Below are 8,664 nucleotides of genomic sequence, written 5' to 3'. Positions count from 1 at the left end.
CTTAAAATTATCACAATTAATGCCCGATTAATTATGATTAGAAAAGCAAAAGTGATAAATAACTTGCTCAAAATAATATCATCAAATAACCAAGTAAATATCACTAACAAGATATAGAAAGTTCATCCATAACTTTAGGCATAAATTTTAACTACACATAAGGAACAAGATCCAAACTTGTATTATACCTAAACATGAAATCAAATACAAAAGAGAAAGTGATAGGAGAGAAGCCACCCTTATCACATGACCTCTAATTCTCTATCTTTACTCTTCAAATTTTCATCCAAATCTAACTACAAATGTAAGAAGAATAAACTACTCTAACTATACTATACTATATTACCCTAACTAATGAACTCAGAAAACTCTAATGAAAATTACGTTTTTGTGGAGTTTCTCTAGCTTTTCCAAAGTTTTTAAAATGTTCCCCAAAGGCCTCTATTTATAGAGGATTCAAGAGCCAAATTGAGTTATTTTTAGTTGGCATTTTTGACTCTTGAAACTCACAAAGGTTACTTCTCAAAATTTTCATACTCATCTGTTCATTTCCAGCCGGAATCTTTGCAGAAAAAGTGGTCAAAAAGGTTGTGTGAATAGAGCACAAGTTGCAGCCAGAATCCATGAAAACATGGGTAGAAAACGCGGCCTATGCCTGTGTTTGACCTCCCGTTTTGCTCTTTTTGTAGATTTACTCATTTTGGGCAGATTTCATCCTTGCTCTGTTTCTGGTCCAATTTCAACTGATATTTTCTCAATAATTGAGGCTGAACTAACTCTTGCACAAAACATGAAAATTGTAGCCTTTTGCGTTAGCTTTCCAATGGCTTAAGAATCCAATTTAGAGCTTTGTGAACCAAGAAATGACCAAAATACTCTCAACTAGTCAGAACTTTGTTTCAACTTTTAACAATGAACATGCACTTCTGTATTTCGATATTTTAACAAGGAAAATGAATAAATTGGATCTCGATGTCTTCATACCAAATATAGATCTATCTCTTAGCTTCAACATGATATAAAAATCACCTCAATCCAATACTTGTAACTCAAGATATAGCCGAAATACCACAATGTGTCAAAACTGAAAAACTTGCACTTCATACTTTCAGTATTTTGCACTTCATATTTTCTTTTTATCACTTCAAATCATCAATAACAATCTAATTATCTTCTCAATTCATTCCATTTGATGATTGAATAAACTTACAAAAATATGAAATTTTCACCATTAAAATCTATAGAAATACAATTTTTACCACTTAAACTACAAAATGCATATTTTCACTAGAAACTTAGTTAATTATGTGACGACCCCACCTCCCCCTAGGGCGTACCCTAAGGTTTAGCGAGTCGCTTGCCCAACTCTCGCCAGGACTCACTCACGCTTAACTCGAGAAAAGAACTTACAATCATAGAAAAGAAATAAAACAACAATTCCAAATTTAACATATACATTGATATTCAAATCCAGCTACAAGGCTTATACACACTCAAATATGTCAAAGTGCTTACAATCCATGTACAATTAACCCTAGTTGAATGCCAGCGCGAGTACAATTGCAAAATCTAAAAACTAGACTACGCTAGCATGTACAATTTCCACTCCTCGCTCGTACCCCCTGTAAGGAAAACAAAACTAATAGAGTGAGCTAAAGTTTAGTGAGGTTCCAAATAGCAAGTTGACTATTAATTAAAAGTGAAAATATCATAATAGTAAAGTAGCGAGCACAACAAGTCAAGAAAATGAGCAATAACACTTCATATGGCCAAACATTAAATATTCAACATTCCAAATAAAAGAATACAGTTGCTTTTGTAAACTAGCTCCACCATAGCTTGATCAAGTAGTAGTTGACACTCTGTCAACTTTCAAGTAAGGTAACTAGTCCAGTAGTGCACCACTTAACTCCAATCTCCGTCCACCAACCAAACCCCTTACCGGGCCCGAACGCCAAGATAAACATTGGTGGTAATACTCGAGTATACCGATTAGTCGAGGAGATAAAACTCCACTCGACAAACTAGAGACCCAGGGTTCGTTATCTAATCAACCAGACCCTTTGCCGGATCGACTCGATTAACTAGCCTCAAGGTTTTTAAAATTCCAGACAAGATATGAATCATATACATGTATATCAAGTCAATGGCAACCAATGAACAAGAATATATCACATTAGGGTAAGTGCGATAAAGTACACCCTTGCCCGACCAAATTAATCAACATCATTCGATCACATTGGTCAAGTATTGAAAACAAGCGTCAAGTTCAATCAAGTATTTGGAAGCACTCACCAAAAACTTAGTGCTTCTTAGATTCACGTTCAAGTACAACTCCGTGTTTGGAGTCCAAATTTGCGATAAAACATCATTTAAGAGTTTGAAATCAATTAGGCTTCGAAACTTAAGAGTTTCGCTTAAAGAAAATCAAGTAACTGAAACTCATTGAAATAGTATTCATTTTGCTTATCACACCCTAGAAAACTTGTGAGACCCCGGTTGCCCTAAATTGTGATTTTATGTGAAAATAATAAGTTTTAGTGTGATTTTTATTCCAAATAATCCGAAAATCCCTAATTGGGAATTTGAGAAACCCTAATTGCTCAAAAATCGAAAATTTTTAAGCGAAACCCTAGATAGCCATTTCTATTGCAATTGCATGTTTGAATGTGTATTAGACATGTGTAGGTATGTGTTTGTATAGATTGATATAGGGTTAAGTGGGTTTAAAGGGTTAGAAAACCCTAAATGAGGAGAAACCCTAGTTAACCCTTGGTTTAAAGTGTTTAAGTTAGTTTATACTCTAATTTTGGCCTTGGCATAAAAGTGGTTATTTGGTTGATTTTAAGTGTGATAAAGATTTATTTAGAATAGGTAAGTAAGGTTTAAGGGTGATTAGTGCAATTGCTAAGTGAGATTAGGACATTTGGATTAAGCTAAGATTAAGTCCTATGGAGTAAAATGATAGAAAATGAAAGTTATTAGGGCAAGAGTTGAGGATTTGGCAAGACAAGGTTGCAAGGACTTAAAGGCAATTCCTATGCTATTTTGTGATTGGTTGATGTAGGAAAATATCTTTTGTTGTTGGATGGGTTTGTCTTATAACCCTTAAGTCATAAGACATAAGGAACCATAAGTGTGATAAGCCAAAACAACAAGAGAAAGAAAGAGAGAGTGAGCCGTGAGAGACACAAGAGAAAAGGAGAAGAAACTTTGCAAAATTCTTGCACTTGGAGCTTTCATCTTTGGTCCTGAAGCTTGCTAGGAGCATCTTGGGGCTTGGTGGAGGTTGTCCTACTCTTGTACTACATCTTAGTTGGTGGTAAGAAACTCCTCTTGAAAGTTGCTTGAAGGATGAAGGCTTGTAGCCTTTGAAATTGTTGGTTTTTGTTGTGTTATGTTATGGTGAATTCATGTTGTTTGGCTTGCATTTGGAGTGGTTTTATGGTTTAATTTTGCTCAAATTGGATGTCTTGAATTTCAGCCAAGACAAGACAAATTAGGGTTTCTATGGTTTATGTTAGACTAATACTTTAGTGGTGAAATTGAGCTTGTAAATGACTTGCTTAAGTTGTTTGTTTCGTTTGTTGGGTAAGGTGTGATGATGTCCGAAATTTGGGTAAGGAACCCTAGGTTGAGGGGCTGATGTTTTGGGTTTGATTAGGGCTTAAATGATTATGCCTTGGTTAGATATGATTAGCTTTGGTTAGAGATGTTAATGAATGTAGAATTTGCCTTTTGGTTAGAAAAGGTTAGGGTTTAGGGGCTGTTTTCATGAGGTATTTCGGGAGTCTTGTTAGGGAAATTAGGGAGTGCTTTATATGTGTTAAAGTGGTGTAGCCATGGCTTAGAATCTTGTGTGTGTGGTGCGAATTCGTTTCACGCGATTGCGCGTGTTAGTCCAGCAAAACAGCAAACCAGGACAGTTTACAACTGGAACTTTGGCTTCGAATTTGACCAGGTTACAAGCTGATCGGGCTCGTGACCAAAACACCAAACTTATAGCCCTATATCAGAGCTTTCCAACGCCTTTGGAATTTCATGAATTGGATTTATAAAAGCTGAGTTATAGCCAATCAAACAGGGCCTGTCCGCGAAAATGACCTTAATCTGTTCGAACCTGTTTTGGTCTAGATGACCTATTTACATTTGGATTCAGGTTTTCCAGCCTTCATGAAAGTTGTTCATCTTGGAATGAAATTTCTAACTGTCAAGTTTCAGATCAATTGGATATGTGTAGCATATAAAACGGCCAGCACCCCTGAAACTGACCATTTGACCTTGGACAGCTTTCGTGACCCAATTTGTTTGGTTCGTTTGGTACTGAAGATTCCAGTTTCAGTTCTTGAGGTCTTCACAAAAGTTATAGTGTATCCTCTTAGCTTCGAAACAGCATCTCATACACCTTAAACCGACACTTGTAGCCTAATTTATGATCAAAATGAAAAAAAGTAGCAAATCTGCCATTTCCGCACTAACGGCCGTTCCCGTTTTCACTGACCGTTTCCGTTTCCGTCTGTCGTTCCCGCGCGCGCGCGTGTCGTTTTTGCCGTTTTGCTTATGATTTTCTATTTGATAACCGTTTATGGTCTAATGTGACGCAATCTTCTATTGCAGACAGCGACGAGCTAGAGGCGGCTGTTGGGGCCCACTAGCGGAGTGGACGACGCTTTTGCTTAGTTGTAGCTCTTTTGTACTTTTGTAAGTATCTAGGGTTATGTGTCTAAGTCACCGCTCTTATGTGTTATGTTTTGAATGAAAGGACTTTAGGCGAGGGTGTACTTTATCATACTCGACCTAAACCCTACAATGTACCTGTACTTGTACTTGATATGTGTAAATAGCATGCTGTTGGGACTGAACCCTAGAGCTTGTAGCTCGGGGTGATAGTTGTGATACGTGTGACATGTGATATGTGTGGGGCCCGATCTCAGGACCTAGTTGGACTATTCGAGCCGACAGGGGCTTGGTCGGAGCTAGTCTAACTTAGACTTGCGATCATCAGGTTAACTAAATATGTGAATTGGTTTGTGAACCAAATATGTGAACCTATGTGCATGAACCAACCTTGCTCGAGCTATTATGTGTGTGCGGGTGACTGGCCAGTGTGGGTGCTAAGGTGGACGGCGGGTTGACAAGTGGGGTTCTACGGACCATAATTTGCGGTCGACGGAGTGTCGGCAGGTGGTCAATCATGACAAACGACTTGGCTTTGAAGCCAATCTGTATCCTACATCTGTGTTATTAGTTTGCTTTTAACTTGGCACTATGTGACTTTAATTGCTCCTACCATGTGAAATTTATGTTTTTACTCCAGCGTACTTACTAAGCGTTTAGCTTACCCCTTCCCTTTATTTTCCTTACAGGGGTCGACGCGGGGACCACATTTGGACGTTCGATTAGTTTAGTTAGGTTTAATACCTTTCTTTGGACAATTAAAATGCGTGTAATAGTAATAGTGATACGTGTTCGGATCCACCTTCGGGTCCACCTTATGGTTATAGTTGTAGTGATAGCATGAAGCAGTAGTCCGGACTTCTACTTTTGAATTGTACATAGAACACTTTTGCTGCTGTATATTTTGTACATAGTGAATTTTTGAGCATGTATATAATGTGTATAGTAACTGTATGGGTGTGAATAGTTGTTATTAGTTTTTGATTTCGAGTCCTGGCGCGAGTTAGGCAGACGGCCTGCTAAGCCCTTTGGTACGCCTCTGGGTACGGTGGGGTCGTCACAAAACTCATGCTCGCTCTTTTAGTTTTGGTAAAGAAGCGATTAAAACTTTGGAATTCACATTTGAGTCTAAAAGACGAGGAAAACGTATTTCTATTGATTGTTACCTTCACCTTTTAAAGGGTACGAGTGTTGGCCAAATTCAACTCATATACATCTTACTAACGAAACTCAAATACCATAACACATGAAGTTCGTTTCAACCTCGAGTCGTCGCTCAAGTCTCAAGTTCGCTCGCCTAACCCTTAAGTAAAAATTTGGACAGCATGCGCTTTGTATTTTACTATTGTCCAGCCATTTATGGCTTCAATTTTTTTCCTCAACTCAACCCAAATTCAACACATAAGTAAGTCTAACACAATAGCTCTTCAACTAGGCTCAATATCATCCAATTACAAATCAATTCTAATAATGAAACCACCAAGACCAAAGTTGGAAACTAGTTTTAAAGACAAATAGCTAAGTAACAGGTTTGACATCTTTCGGCGTTTCGGTCACAACTGAAGCTACGCTTATCGGATTGGGGTAAATTTTATGGCGTTTCAAAGCTAAAACAGAGACCTACATTTCCTATGAAAACATTGACACCCAGTTCTTGCATTTTCAAGGTCAAAAAGCAAAATTTCAGAGAAAACAGAAAACTGTCGGTTAAACTGGGCATTTGGGTAGTTAGGGGTATTTTATTCATTTCACAAGATACAGTATTCCGATTGAGCTGAAATTTTACAGGTAGATAGTTAACTCAATTCCCTATAATTTTCATGTTTTGAGTAAGAACTGATTTGGCCTTTATCATAGTGTAAAAATAAGGTAGATTCACTATCAATGCTGGAAATTCACTTCTACTCTACAAATTCATATCCGAGCTCAATACTGTCAAGTACTATCTCATCAAAACCATCAATTACTAGCTCAATACCATCAATTACTTGGTACACAACCATAATTAAGGCTGAAAATGTAAACCCTAGCTAAACATTCCACAATATCATCCAAAACTAAATACTTAACCATAATAAACCAAGAACATAAGCTTCTATCCCAATATTAACAAGATTAAGTAAGAGAAAAGGAAAGGAAATCATTAAACCTTCCAAAATCTGCTTGTAAGTGAAAATCAAACCCCTCTCTTCCAAAAATTTCACCACACAAAACTTTCCAAACATCCAAAGAGAAGTTTAATTGGTTTAGTTTGGTTAATTTCACTCAAACAAAGATGGATTCAAGGTGGAAGTTGAAATTTTCTCTCTTGTTTTTTTCTCTCCTCAAGCTCGGCCAACCAAGAAGAAAATGAGAAGAAATAAAGCCAAGAGATAGATAAGAAGATAGGAAATTGGTTTGGTCAAAGTTGGTTGGATGGCCGCCAAGTGTCACCACAAGATTAAGTCTCAAATTTTTTTCTTCTTTTCCTCTTTTCTTGGTCAAAATTTTCGGCCACTTTGAGGGTTAATTAAGGGTTGATAATTCTGAAATAGCAAGGAGATTAAGGTAATAAAGTAGTGTCCAAGTGGTGTATTCAATCGGTAGCAAAAGGTACACGTCGGTTCAAACCGATTTTCCTAAACTCGGCCGTACTAGTGTTTTAACTTATGATTCACTAACTTATTATTATCATTTCTAATCATACACTTTCTCTTATCTAAAACTCACCATTAACCACCGAATTTAATACACACACCTCACCAACTAATCATACTATCGAAATACGTAAAAACCCTAATTTGCGCTAACTATAAAACTAAAGATGAAACTCTTAATTCTATGATTTATTGCAACTATTTGAGGAAGTAAATGAGTAGTAAAGCTATTATAAATTAATTTATTCAAAATAAAAGGAAATTTTTAAGAAAATATAAAAAATTTTGCGAGTCCTCACAAATTAACTATAAAAGTAGTTAAAATACACCAAAACTAAATAATAAAATACGTTTAAAACATGTAAAATATGAACTTATCAAACTCCCCCATACTTGAACCATTGCTTGTTCTCAAGCAATTAAGAATTACAAACCAACAATGATCCAAAATTTTGAAAATAAACATATGTGTACAATTCAACTTCATTTTCTCAAAACAAGGTAAATGACCGTTAAGTAATCACTCAACTAAGATTAAGTACACATAATATCAAGTAAAGGAGAGTTAATTATACCATAATTTTAACTAGTTCAACTCAATTTCTTATCCTTACCCGATTTCACAAGCAAGTAACGCCTATGATCAATAAAATACTTCCTAAACCCATGATCATCTACTTATTCAAACTTAAAGAAGAATTTATTTATATAGTATATCTAAATATATACTCAAGTTTGTGAAAGTGTCTTTTTACGCGAAAATCAACATTTTTAGATGAAAATTTCCGATTACTCAACACTTCACATGCTTAAATTGCGTTGCATACTCGTTATTCAAGTACCGTTTTACACAAAAGTCAAAATTTGTAGATGAAACTCCCGATTACTAACTACAAGAACCATTGGAATAGAACAACTTTTATTCTCTTTTTTAAATTTTTTTCTACTTTTTTTCTTCTCTTTTTCTTTTTTTTTTTAAAGTAAAGATAATAATTAGTCCCTCAAAAGTATAATCATGAAAAAAATATTGCACTTATTGACCATATTTATTACTTAACTATGTAAAATCAAGTAAAGAGAAGAAATTTCATCAAATATGTAAAATGTAGAAATAATTTTCTCCACTTTACACAATATACTTTCCTATAAATGCACAAATTATAATCACATAATAGTTATTTCCAAATCAATTGAGAAAAGAAGTTTTTAAGTCACATATATTTATCTCAAAAGTAGAAGGAATTTGAATTACTAATGGTGTGGAACTTATTGCCCTTTGGATAAAATTGAAAAAATGTGAAACCTTTTGGGGCATTTTTGCAATTTTGGACAAGATTTTGAAAAATTTTGA

The sequence above is a fragment of the Coffea arabica genome, chromosome 10c, assembly GCF_036785885.1.
Source record: "Coffea arabica cultivar ET-39 chromosome 10c, Coffea Arabica ET-39 HiFi, whole genome shotgun sequence".
Taxonomy (NCBI): Eukaryota; Viridiplantae; Streptophyta; class Magnoliopsida; order Gentianales; family Rubiaceae; genus Coffea; species Coffea arabica.
The sequence above is the reverse complement of the archived record's forward strand: the minus strand, read 5'-3'. Positions refer to the sequence as shown.